The 14,545-nt window shown below is 37.9% G+C and overlaps 1 protein-coding gene across 1 annotated transcript in view; it reads left to right on the top strand.

Annotated features, from left to right (window-relative positions):
• tspoap1 (TSPO associated protein 1) overlaps positions 1-14,545 on the top strand; it is a 63,617-nt gene that overhangs the window by 3,969 nt on the left and 45,103 nt on the right. The window lies entirely within an intron of this gene.

Below are 14,545 nucleotides of genomic sequence, written 5' to 3'. Positions count from 1 at the left end.
TGGGAGATCGGTGATCGACCAATTTTTACATGTGAAGCCAATCTTATCCACCGATGTTATCAACCTCGGCAATGGTCTAAAAATCAACCACTGTGCTTTTGACTGACAAACTGGCTGACCAGGTCATGTCTGCACATTTACAGTAAACAATAGTCACCCCATTGTTGCCAATTCAGCAACTTTCTTGATATATTGAGCAACATTTCAGACAAAAAATGGTATCATCCGGAATTGGAATAGGTAAGTTATGCTTTTTAAAAGATCGGTAATCGGCGATCGGCCAGAAAACTGCAATTGGTGCACCCCTAAGTAGCATATTTAATGTTCCTTCCACTTCATGGTTGCATCACTTTGTCACATTAAATGCAAACAAAACACACTGAAGTTTATGTTTGTTACTTCAGACATTTCTTTTCGGTCCCACTTTTTCACTTATTCTTTAGAAATACACAAATCACTCTGATTCAGTTAATTGGAAGATGCCTGATGTAGCAATTATTAATATCTGTATGCATGTGCAGAGAGCAGGGAGGTGGGTGGAGGTTTGAGTGGCAGAAGTGGGTCAGCCTGCTTTGGATGAGATTTGAAAGGAGAAAATTCAGCATTTCATCAAAGCTTGAACCACTTCTAAGAAAAAAAGACAAACTATCCACATGAAGCCACTATCATTTACAGTCTCTGATTTGCCTTTTACAAAAAAATATAAATAACAAATATAGCAAGTGTTCTGGCGCTCAGCAGAAAGCCATTCACCATAAGATGTTTGTATTTGAGCGACACCTGCCTTATTAGTCTGTCAAGGCGGCTTTGTGAAAATACGTCTGAGTGACAGGATGCCAATGCTGCTGATCTTGACGGACCTGAATATAGCTTCTTTCTGTCCAGCTATGCAGTGTCTGTGGTTTGATGCTCCCTGGAAAAAGCTGACTGGAATACTTTCCGTTGTGCGTATTAACTACTTCGAATAGTCCATTATCTGACAATAAAAATAATTGTGAATATGAACCTGCATGTGTGCTGCTGCAGTTAATTTGGAAAATGTTATTCCCTGCTGGTGGAGTTGCCGCTGTGGGTGCTGCTACCAGTCAGGCAGTAAATTTAAGCTGTAAAAATGCCGAAGAGGAGCTGAAAGTGTTTACAGCAGGCTTGTTTTCTGCTATGAGGGTGGAAAAGCTCATTATTGTGGGTAAACTGTTATGAATAATGAACTAGTCTGCAGCAAAAAAAAGGTGTTCTTGGAGCAAAACAAAGGACTTGTGTGTCACAAGTGGAGTTTATGTAGATTTAAACTTTCTGCTCCACCTTTTCATATTTCTTGTTTTTACATTTCTGCTTGATTGTATTCCTGGCTCTGTCACTCAATCTCACAAGATTTGATGTCTTTGATATATTTTTTTTTATTGTTTTATACATTTTTCCAATAGTTTGTTGCAACAATCTCACATTGCTTTGAATGTGTTGCTTTGATTTACTTTGAGAAATAGTAAATTGCTTTTAAATGAATAAACATACTACAGTAAACTGGTTAGTTGAGAAGTGACAGCACCAATACTTTCTGTCATTCTATGCATTTGCCGTCAAATTAAGTTAAAGTTAGATGATGGCAAATGATTGTAAGAATAAAAGGTTTCATAAGTACTAATGATCTGTAGAATTACTCAAAATCAATATATTGGTGGTAATAAAATTATAAACAAGTTCTGGTAGCATTAATGCTGCAGGTTCTTATTCATTAGATTAGAAAATAATAGAATAGAAATATATTGTCCCACAGTGGGGAAATTCAGATGTGACAACAGCAAGTTAAAGATAAACTTTGAGGATGAATATTCACAAAAAGGTAAACGATATAAAAGTAAGAATGAGCGACTGCAGACACCTGATAACTCCTTTGGATCTTTCCCTTGATTGATCATGCATCACTTGTCTGTATGTCGGCCCGCCCATCCATCCATCCATGAATGAATGAATGAATGAATGGTAGAAATCAAGCTCTATTATTTGCAAGCTTTTACACTTTAAATCAGCTTTAAAAATAAGGTGAGAAACGACTGACAACACTGAGTTTAGAAAAGTATTGAATTTTAACATGGGGGAGTTCAAGTAGATGTGATTGTGACTTACTTCTCTCTTCTCTGTAGATCTTATGATGTTCAGGAATAAATCACTATTCTGACTTAGTTTTATTGTGCTGGAATAGTGTAAATAATTCTTCTAAAACTACAAGACTAAACAGCAGAGTGGTTGCTGTAATTTAAACACTGACTTGCGGCACCTTTACAAGCATTTACGTGTCTAAAGCTTTTCCAGGAAGCTGTGAGTTCAATCAATGGATAACCGTTTTTTTTTTTCTTTTCTTTGAAGAGCTGCAGTAAAATATCAGTTTGGACAGGGCACACTTGTTCTTTTGCCTGCCTCCCTCTGTTGCAGTGCCCACTGCCTTCTCCACAATCAATAGGCAGCCACCATCATTCCAGCGTCATCTCCATGGAAACGAGTTGTAGCTGCTGTGATGATTGGGTCCCGTCTCAAAGCTTGCCTTTTTGTGATAGGACGAGGGTAGCAGTACTCCCTGCCCCCTCCTCTCATCGACACTTGCCGTCTTAGACTCCCTGGCTTTTCCCTCCGTCCTCGTTCCTTACCTTTTATTGCGATATAAATAAGATGGGATTAAGCAGCCCTGTCGAGTCTTGTGGAATTTGGATTAAAACGCTTTGTGACACGGCCGCCGCGTCAATGACGACAGTGCTGAGGAGTCATCGTGCCAACCACCTCCCAGCCTCGCTGCAAGAATGGAGACCAGGAATGGAGACCTGTTAGTTGGACTCTTTTCATGTTTTCCGGTGTAAATCTAGCCTTGTTTGGGACTCGATTTGAGCTTGCATGTGCGGTTTGGAAATTATGCACGGTGAAAAAGCGAGCCTGCGTGTGCTCCTCTTCTCGTCCCCGCCGAACCTCTGAGACGACAGCAACGAGAAGAAGCGAAACAAGCCACGGTCGTACTCCGCTTCGTCATAAATGTTTGAAGTAAGATGCAAAAGATTGCTACAGCGCCACGACAATCAATTGCTAGCTTTCAACAACCGAGTCGAGAAACATGGAACTGAACGTCTTCAATTTGGAGAACGTCACAGCACGTTCTCCAAATTGCATGGATGTTGCTTAAAGCTCCTGCTTCATTTGGAACTGCCTTAAATCTGTCTCCACTACATAAAATCATTAATACATTTATGAGACATATTGTTTAGTATCTCACAAGAATGCCAAGAAATGAACTGTGCTTGATTTGAGACATTCTACCTTTGCTGTGGAAAATGCACTTCCTCTGAAACTTCAGCAGAACAGGACAACCGTGATCCTTGTCAACCTGAAGAGAGCATGTAGGAAAAAAGGGTCAAACTTAGCTGTGGACCCCATTTGGTCTCGCAGATTCCCTCTGACGCTTTTTGCTTAAATAGAGGGATGTATGACCTGTGCGCTCGGCCTGAGCAGCCCGAACCTGCACCGACACGCACAGAGATGGAGAGCCCCGAAGAGACGCAAGCTCTCGGATGCCGGCCCGGCGAACAGGAACACGGGGAGTCTCGGGAGCAGGATGATAAGAAACGTGGGCTTTTGGACAAGGACATCCCAGCTCCTGCTCATTTAAAGACATCGCTGTTAGGAAAGAGGCACCATTCACTTTATGCAAACCTCCACGGGTTTGAAATGGAAGGATTACGAAAGGTAAGCAGCATTTGTGTCTTTTCACTCCATCACAGATGCGGGAGTTTACCTCTTACTTTTATTCCAGCAACATAGTTAGCATTGCAAACTAATCATGTCCACCAACTGTTGACACTAAATAAGATCTGAATGCCTGAAGGTTGTAGGAATGTGCATCCAGGAAGCCTTTGAATGAGGTTTACACTGAAGTAGTGTGAGCAGTATAGTTGTGCAGACAAGTTATCTGGAGCAAAGTTGTACTTGGCATGAATTGTTCTGACTGAGGATGACCTAGTAGCTATTTTCACTCGTATGGGTGTCCTTAAAGAAGGCACAACTCAGACTGGATGCTAGAGTTGGCGGGGAAAACCCTTTTGATTTTATTACTAAATGTTCTTTTGTTGTAGAATTACACAGTTTATTCATTCTAGACTAAGAAGAATCCAGTGGAGTCACTTTTTATATATCTGCGAGTTATGGAATAGAAGAATAGAATATAATTCCCTTTGTTGTCCCTCATTGGGGAAATTCAGTGCAATATAGAGAAATACTGTGCGATATACAGTATTTGTAAAAGTATTCATACACTTTGAACTTTTGTTTGCAAAGCAGCTCAAAGCCAGTTGGATTAAACTGAGACTATTTGTAAAAATCAGTTCTGAAAGCTTGGATTTAGATCTGAACCTTGACCAGGTTATTCTGACACATGAATATGCTTTGATTTAAACCACTGTAGTTTTGGTTGTATGTTTAGAGTTGTCCTGCGAGAACGTAGACCTCTCCCCGACTTTCAGATCTTTTGTGACCTCTAACAGGCTTACTTTCAGAATTCCCATCAACATGGAGCAGCTGTCACGTCAATGCTGAAGGATAAAACTGTAACGATGATTCGTTATGGCTCTCTTTTAACAATACACACAAGGACATCATATTTTAAAAATTTTCATTTGATTTTATTTGTAAAAAAATTTCCTTCCATTCCACACTTATGCACTACTTTGTGTAAACATAAAATCCCAATAAAATACATTGAAGTTTGTGTTTGTAATGACACAATATGTGATGAGTATAAATACTTTCCTAGCATTAAAATCAGCCATATGAGCAGCATTTTGATATATTTTCTTTATGCTTTTCCACTTTCACTTTTTGACCATTTCATTGTATCCTTCATCTTACTAGCTTTCTTCATCAAGCTAGTAATTTGAGCGCAATATTCCCTGCTGTGTTCCCCATCTCCGTCTCTTTAATTACCCTGTCAACGTAATCGCAGCTAAACAAAAGCTTCCTAATAAACTCTCAGTTCCCAACCTGGGAGTAAATGTGTGGCCGCAGACGGTGAGATGAAGCATTAAATGACACATTAGGAAAGACTATTTGGTCATTTCACAGCAAGGGTCTGCAATTTGTTGGCTCCTCAGCAGGAGGTTGTCACATTCAGATTACTCTTCAGGATTAGCTGTGAATTTAACACAACTAGCCTTGATTTGACACTTTTTCAGTCTAAAATTGAAAAAGTGATCTTTTATGTTCAAAAGATTGCTGGGATTACATACGAGAACTTGTTTATCAGGCGTTCAGAACACTTTGCGGTAACGACCAACCACATGTTTGCGTTAGAAGCGCAAGAACTTTTTCTTGTTTTGCAATACAGTTAAAAGTGATCCTTAAAGATAATCATTCCTAGATGTAGCAGAGGTTGTCGACCAGTAGAGAAAGTTTCCGTACAAGTATGTGTTTCTATCTGTTGGAACAAAGATGCACAACTCCACTAAATGTGAACAATCCTTAACTACCTGTCAGGTTGTCTGTCTGCTCTCGTTAACACCTGGTTTGCACCATAAGGCTTCCTTACAACCCGCAGTGTTTTCACAGTGGGGGTTTTATTCGGGAAATTATTTCTACAACCTGTGATTTTCTGTCTGTTCACCTAAGCCAGGTAAGCAACCCAGCCCCCTGTAATGATGGTGCTAAGGTGACTGTAACAGTCTGGGCTTTTTTTTTTTTTTACTGGGATCTCAACACAACAGTTTACAAACTATATTAAATAACTCTATAATACAATGTTCTTTTTTGGTTTTAGTTTGAATCAAACTCAAGACAATAGTACATATATAAGATTTTAATTCTATTGTTTTTTCAGCAAAAGTTGCAATAGATATTACTTTTACAACTTGATGCAATCACATCATGCTGTATATTTTTGCTTTTGTTAGTTATGTCGGCATTGGTCTTGTTTTCACTTTACATTATACATACATTTTAACTCAGACAACACATTGAAGCTGGTCCCTTCACACGTGAAAAGCTACAGGTCATGAAAAATACATTTATTATCCACTTCCTTTATTTCTGGTGTAGCTCTGTTTTTATTATATTTATTGCCACTGGGGCTGCAAACTACACCATTGTTTTTCATTTTCATTTTATTTTTTATTTGATGTTGTAGAGGCATGCCTACCCCTAAAATGGAAAAAAAAATCCTGCATGAACAGAAGTTTTAAAAATCTTGATGACAGCAAGACTATTTGTTTTTGTTTGATCATAATGTACAATAGTAGCCTCTAGGTTCTTCTGTTTAAAGAAACATTGGTGTGACCTTTGGTAATAATTTTAACAGTGATAAGCTGAAGAGCTTTGTCACTTGGTCAATTATTGTTTTTCAAAGGGCTGTTTACTTGAGATGAATTCCAAATATCCAGTCCCCTGAACAATTTCTTCTTCGCGGAAAGAAAGCCAAACTGAACATGCATGCTGGTTTATCTGTGGCTCTAAGCCCGGTATCTACAACCTTCACCTTGTCGACATCTCTTAGCCCTGCCGTGAGTGAGATGACATAACTGGATATTCAGCAGAAAATCTGTAAAAGCTGCATCAGGTCATGCTGTTTTCATGACTAGTGCGGCAGAGTTAAGAAATTGTCTTGAAAGCTATTTTTATCATTCCTCTGCATAAACACGGTAAGTTTTGAAAAGTTAAATGTAGAATCTGGGATACTCAGGTGTGGTTGCTGTTCTGAAACGTTTACTATACATTATTTAAATTAGGTCCGTATGAAATATATATATGCATATTTCTGTTGTTTTGAACATTTATGACATGACTTGAAGAGTGAGCCAGTTCACCTGTTTTGTCTTCAGCCATGTGGTTGTTGAAGTTATTATATGCAGATAGTTTTTCTTCTAGAGAATCCCCAAAAATTTAGGTAACAATCATAGGATACAAAAGAGAAGCAACAATTCTTGCATTGATGTAGATTTATTTTTAGACTTACCTTTGCATTTTTTGTGACAAGTCCATTAAAGGTTAATATGTGTACAAGATCGATCTCTGTTTCTGATCTTTGCTAAGTGGTTTCATACCATGTGTTGGTGGGCACATTTACTTACATGTCTCTGCGGCTGTGTGTGTGTGTGTTTTATTGGCCAGCCATGTTATGTGGTGTAAATAATTGATTGTGGAGTGCAAAGAGAATCTCTGGGGTAATGGTTCCTCCCCATATTCTAGTTGAAGCATGCCTGAGTGTCTGGCTGCCGTCTGGCTGCAATGAGGCACTTAGTCTTTGTGAAACAGAGGTTACAAGCGTTGTTCAGCTGTCACCTTTCCTTACAGTGTACATTTAATCTGGTGGCTATCACTTGTACACTGTAAAACTGTATCAGGAATTTAAAGAATGTTAAAGTCCTTGTTCTCCTTTTGGTTCAGTGTATCAATTAAAGTTGAACAGTGACCAAAGTGCCCAAGATGGACAGGCAATCACTGTCTTAATGATGACAGCTGTTATCCTAATGCACAGTGCAAAGGACGTGACATATTTTGATGTTTCTAGTCATCTTTTACAGAATCCACTTTCAGTTCACACATGTTAGGAAGAAATATTTTGATATGAAGATGTTTTGTATATAAAAGAAGTGCTTGTTAAGCCACATCCCCAGAGCTCTGTCCTTTGTGTGACATTTCCATATAATTTGATCCTCCGCTCAGGATACTGTCAAGGTTAAATTGATGTTTGCTTGCGTTTTGCTCATGAGTGTAATTGCTTTTCGACCAGAAGATGAAGGAGAAGCTCATCACGTTCCCATTCTACTTCATGTTCTTGCAGTTTGTATTAAAATTACATTATTCTGACATCAAAGTCTTAAAGTTTAGGATGTTGCATCAACCCAACATATCTGAGGCAATTGTGATATAGAGTTCATTTTACCTGCTATTCCTTTTCTCGTGACCACTGCATTTCAAAGAACTGCTGCTAAGCCTCAGTTCTCATTCTGTGGAGCGAGCAATAAGTGTGAAGGATGGCCCAGTCAATATTTTGTTAATAGAGAGAACACAGTGCACTGTTTTAGTTGCTTCTGCCATTCAGGCTTATTTGCTGAAAACTCACCAGTGGGATTTTGTTGCACTCAGCTTCTAGTGAAATGACGATAGACCAACAGGTCTGCCCTTTACCTTTGTGGACAGATAATCTGGCTCACACCTACCCAGAAACCTTCAGTTTTCCACCTATCATTTGGCTATTTTGGTGGCCTTGCTTGACTGATGCTAATGAATATCAACAAATAAGGAGGGCTTATGAATCCTAACTGAAATGTTGATGCAGAGCAGGATAGAGAGGCAGGAAATCATAAGACCTTGTTCCTTTTCTAACAAATTGTGTAAAATTTCATGTCAGTTGGCGTGAGTATTTCTTATATATTTATTCCCTGTTTTTACCTTTGATTGCCTGTTCAAAATAAATAAATAAACATCTTGGGATTTGTCATTTTTGAAGGTGTTTAATGGCAAGCCAGGTCCAATAGGCATACGTAATTTTCTTACAGGCCAAATTTGGTACATGTGATCTAGTCCTGGGGTCTGCAACCTTTGGAACTTAGACCTTAGATTGGCTCTACAAACCATAGTTTGTAGTTTATTCGATACGAGTTGCACAGATAATAGTAATAGAAACAGAAACAACCAATCAGAGCTAAGAGGAGGGTTTTCTAAATGTAGTTTTCTAAATCTAACCTTTTTATGTGTTTCCTAGAGAGGCTGCATTGACTTGGAAAAAGTACATTACAGAGTTTAGGTTTAGACGAAAACATTGTATTAATTATTTTAAAAAGATTCATCCAATTGGTTTGATGTTAAATATGCTATGATTCGCTTATATTTGAGTTGTGATGATCAGTGGGAATTTTAAATATTAGTCGATTCTGCAAAGCTGTTTTTCCTCACCAGGATAAATATTGCTGCTTTTATGTTGGGGGATGGTGTTTCTCTTGCTCTTTTGCATATGTAATTTTCTTAACAAATCAAGATTTGTCTTCTTGTGACGCTTATGGAGGGTTTGTGTGAATTAAGCCGTCTGGGAGACCCTTCCATCGCTTCTCTACTCGTCTATTTCAACAACCCAGACGTTTTATACACTTCCAGCACTTTATTAGGCTCTAGGAGGTTCAGGAGGCTGTGGCAGTTTAATATGTTGAGTGTGAGATGAAGGGGAAGACATGCTTAAATGGGTTTTAATTACTTTGTTGAAGAGGCACTGTTATAATTGCTTTGAGAAGGGAAGCCCAAGAAGGCTGTAATTCAGAAACAACACTGGTACATTCACCAGAAAACTGGATTACATTGATGTACATTAAAATCTGAATTAGCATGTTGGACTTTGGGATTTACACAATATTCTCCGAATGTAAATTCACATAACTTTCATTTGTTTTGTGTGTGTTCTGTGTGGTTTTTATATATTCCAATTTTGGCACAAGAAAACTACATTTCAAAAAGCAATGTTCATTTCTGTTAAAGCTTAATCAGGGGACGTTCATTTGATGGTTGATAAGTACGAGGAAGGTTGGAGGTAGAACGCCTGGGGGAAGAAATGGGGACTCCCATGTTGGCTCTTTGTTCTCTCCATATGAGAATCCCCCCTCAATATCTGTCAGCATCAGCTACCCTGCAGAGATGAGATGTAATAAATGCAGGGGGGGGATTTGAGAGGACACTTAAGAGGGATTTCTCATGACTTATATATGAGTATTGGGAGGCTTCTGGTAGTAATGAAACAGACCACAAACAGCTTTGTAGTTCTTTTCTCTCTGTTTTTTCAGAGGGGTTGATCTTTCTGGAGTTTTACTAGGCCCCAGTATTTATTGTTATTGTTTGTGTTTTAATAGGTAGATGTTGTTGCTATGATACTAGTAGCATAAGAAGACATTGAACACCTATTGAAATGGCCTTTCTCCATCTGAACTAATTAACTGAGAGATCTACATCGCTGTATTAAACAACAAATTAAAGAAATGTAATTTAATTATTTAATCTCTTGAGCATGTCAATGAAATTCGTTGTCCTTGTGACAATGACAATAAAGATTTATCTTATCTTATCTCTATCTTGAACCAGAAAGCCACAGTTAGACCAGATACTGTAATTTAATATGTGGCGCGTCTTTACCCTTCAGCTACATGGTTACTATTCAACAATTACAGCTGACGTTCACTTCTTGCTGCTTCAGCTATCATGTCTAACAAAGAAGCGCACATGGCAATGCATGAGTGCTTATTTGCCTGTCTGTGTCTTTTGTCTTGTTGCCAGACTCCTCAGAGGGTTCCAGTGGGGGATTTCTAGCTGTCAGACTAAAAGATGCTGATGTTAGCATTTCTATAAAGCAATGAATTTCTTTATCCTGTGCAAAAGCTTTCCTTGGATCTAAAGCAAAGGAACAATCTGGAAATGTACCCTGAATGTAATATTACCAAAAAACTATTTGTTAGCCTTTTTTTTGTTTGTTTTTGCTTGTTGCATCTCCAGAGTTCACTGTTTTCTTTCAGGCAACAATAAATAGATAAAATATTGTCACCATTTTGCCATTATGTTAATGCTTAAAACATTTATAAAGAAGACCAAAATGCACAGAATGTATGCAAAACTTCATTTTGAGCCAAATTATTTTACAGTTAGTGCTAAAATGATTACTAAAAGGTCTATTATTCTTCTATTATTCTGTGTGAAAGAATCAGTTATGCTATTGTTTTAACTTTCTTCAATACATTCTACCAAGACCTGCAGGTCTTGAAATCTGAATATTTTTAATCTTAATTTGTGTCCCTTTATAAAAAGAGATTTAGAGTCTTTGTGATCAGATTAAGGATTTTGTATCTAATATTGGATAAAATGGATGTCCGCCTGCTTTTTTGAGCTTTTGCTCTTCTTCATAGCAAAGACAAAACAGGAGCATTACAGAAAATCCCAAAGCTGTTTGGAGAGAGACTATAAGATGCACATAAAACAGCTTTATGGGCTCATAAATTTTGAAAAGGTCCATATTTCCTCCATGATAAAGCTTTATAGTCTCAATGAAAAGCTCAGATGTTATAAATGTTTTCCTACAACATAAAGTACAATCGCTATAAATAGAAATCAGTCATGATGACAGAGAACGGCTATTTGTGACTGTAGCTCTGTGCGTTTCTACATCGTGATGTATACATTTTATTTAGTCATTTACGTGAACCAAAAATGCACAATAAAACGAAACATTTCCTCTTATGTCATCGTATTATTATTTATACCCTCAGTACACTGTTTTGTATCTGCCTTGCATTTTTGCTTCCTTAGGTGAAAAACAGTCCAGCATCTCCAACTAAGCCAGGTGAGACACCTACTTCAAAGACATAACAGTCTATAATTTTTTCCCTTTTACATATACTAGCAATGCTAAGGCTTTAGAGAGATGGGTATTTAAAACATTTAAAAACTGACACTACTCATCGGATTATTTGGGGTCCTCAGCGGATACGGTTGCTTCTGGTGTCAGAGCAGTATGCATATTCTGAGTGTTCAATGCTGCAGCAGACAGATCCAAATATTACAGGCTGTTTTTCCTGCCATGCTTCCGGCTCAATCTCCTGGCAGACATTTGTGGGGAGACCTCTGCCCTCCTGCTACTCAGTTACATCTGCCCAGCTTTACTGAGCCAGGCCCATGTAAAAAAAATAAGTAAAAGAACCTCATGGTTGTGGGAGAGAATTGGCTGAATACTAATATGTATGCCGGCCTTGGACAGACCTCACCACCTGCAGCCCTTTTCTTCCTGCTTCTGTGAAGCAGTGGTGTAACTTGCCTGAGGAAAAGCCCCTGGGTATTTCATTATGATTCGTAGGAAACAGAAAATCGACATGGATGGACTCCAGAATCATTAAAATCAAAACAGAAGAGATAGAAAAGTCATGTTGGCACAACTTCCTCCAAATGGATAGAAAACTACGCTCATTTTAGACATGAGTTTCTTCTAACTTATGAAATAAATTTTTATTATGTTGATAGATCTTCTTAACTATCAACAATTTGGCAGCTAAAATTGACTGTGTATTTTCATTAAATTCTGCAACTGAGTGAATCTGGCTTGATTTTCAGTATTAACAGTGTTTACTGGTTATTTTCTAACACCTTGTAGAATCTTGTTACCAATTCGCAAGCCATAACACAGTCAAGGGGTATCTAGCTAATTTAAAAACGGTTTGACAACAACAAAAAATAAGTCAGACTGAAAGGAATTAAAGCAAGTTTCTGGACCATTTGATTTAGTCTAATTACAGTTTTAAACACCACTTATTTGCGACAGGTGTCTGATTATGTTATGTCAACGTTAAGGCTTGGATATTATTATAACACATTATGTCACAAATAACAGGAGGTTGTTTAGAGTTTCAGTAGTTTAAATCACTTTGTTACTTCAATTTATGGTTACTTGGCAACACATTAGTGTTGTACTTATCAAATCAAATATCTTCAGGAAACTTTCTTTTTAATTTTTGGTAATGTTAAATTTAGAAGAAAGAAAAGGATATAATGTGTCTCTGTGTTAAGACTGGTTCATCCATTAAGTTAAGAGGTGTTTTTATGCCCTTTTAGTAATCAAGCAATTCTAACATACTAAGTTTAATGTTTAATTTTAATAGTATCCGTCTATGTGTGTATTGTTACTATGTAGCTTGCTCCAGTGATAAATGAACTGAGTAAAGTTGAATAAGCGTTATTTCTGTGTCCCTGAAAAAAATGCACAGCTCATCAGCAAAGCAAATAGTCCTATGATAAGATGCTGCTTGCTGGAGTTTTTCAAGGCTTTGCAATGCTCCGAGTAGTTTCTTCTCATGTCCTAATAGATCATTGTAATGATATACTGAAGATGTAGGTTCTGCATACATTGTGAGCTCTTTTTTTTTTCCTCCACTAGATCACAATTATGACGTTTTCCGTGTGCTCAGTAGTGTGGTCAAACCAAAAGCACAGAATGTTTGCTGTTATACTTTCTGCAGCATCAAGAGTACTAAAGAATTAGAGTGGCTAACCCACAGACATAACGCGACCTTACTTTGGTGTGTATTCCTAATGCAACAGGACGATCTGTGGTGCTGAAACCTCCTAAAAATGTTGTCATTCTCATACAGTGCTCCTCCAGGATATAAATGTGAAATGACATGCTGTGCAAAATCAAACTGTTAAACATGTGAGGTTGTTCACATTTTAACAAAATGAAACTTTGAAGATATCTGAGCCGAGCTTTGCTCAGAGAGCGTTGGAGTGCAAAAGTAAACTTGCTGACTTTGTGTCTGTATGGATTTTAAAGGTTGTAAGGAAGGCTTGTCTGCTGCCTGTAGTGACAGACTGTGTCTTTGCTGTGGCTGCATGCTTTTTGCACCTAATTTAGATTGTATAGGGAGTCTATTAGTACATGATCTTGATCAGGAAACTGCATCAAGATTTGACCATAATGAATCAGCCATCAACATTGACTGGATATCAGAGGTTGACTTTCTAGAACTATTTTATATCATAAGTCTGCTAACAAGATGTTCACAGTAGGCACACTGGGCCAGTCGCTGAAAGTACTGCATACCCAGAACTTACATCATAACTTAAAATTTCTGTGGTTACAGTCTTTTTGTTTTATGAACGTCCATCAAAAATATCCAAGTGACTAGAGTTTTCTCCAGCTCTGTGTCAGCTGGCTAAAAGTTGCAACTTCAGAGGCGGCTGGTGTTTGGAAATATTTCTGGTCATGATTCCGATTATTGTTAAATTTTGTTTATGTCAACATTAGTGTCATTATCATAACTATAATAGTACATACTTATTTTTGGAGGAATTAAGATCACATTTCCTTTCTGACTGAAGCAATAGCAGATTGTGTTGTACATTTTGTGTCATTACACCACATCTCCAGTAACTATGACAACATCATTAAAGTATCAGCTCCTTGGCATTTTGGTGACAAAATCTCCAGTGATGTACAATCCATTGACCTTTTTATCAAGATTTTGCCTTAATGAATTGGGCAAGGTATTGACTGTATGCTACTGATTTCTAGAATGCATACAGGTTTGTAGGCTAAGATTAAAACTGTAATGTTTACATGAACACAGCTGATCTACTGATGGTTTATACCAGGAGAAATCAGCATGCTCCTGTCCTGTGTAAAATTCAGTCTGTCACACAGAAGTTCTCCTGTTTTTAATCAGTTTGTGGTTTGCAGCTGCCAACGATGGGCAACATAAAGACTACGTTCTTCAAACATTTTAAATGTGTCCGTTACTCTTTTCCTTTGAGGATGTCCTTTTTCCTGCTTTTACTCATCAACATTTACCTAAGACACTGTATTCATTTCCAACCTGTCCATCTGAGTCTGAGGGCTCATTAAAAGCGAGGCAGGGGAGCTGAAAGTCTAACGTGAACCTTACCCTACATGCCTGATAAACTACTTAGTACAGTCTCAGTTACAAGTGGGATGTTATGGCACAGTGACCATTGTTCTCTTCTGCAGCCTTGTTTTCATCCTGAATTACTAACAGATTAG

The sequence above is a fragment of the Xiphophorus hellerii genome, chromosome 11, assembly GCF_003331165.1.
Source record: "Xiphophorus hellerii strain 12219 chromosome 11, Xiphophorus_hellerii-4.1, whole genome shotgun sequence".
Taxonomy (NCBI): domain Eukaryota; kingdom Metazoa; phylum Chordata; class Actinopteri; order Cyprinodontiformes; family Poeciliidae; genus Xiphophorus; species Xiphophorus hellerii.
The sequence above is the reverse complement of the archived record's forward strand: the minus strand, read 5'-3'. Positions and strand labels throughout refer to the sequence as shown.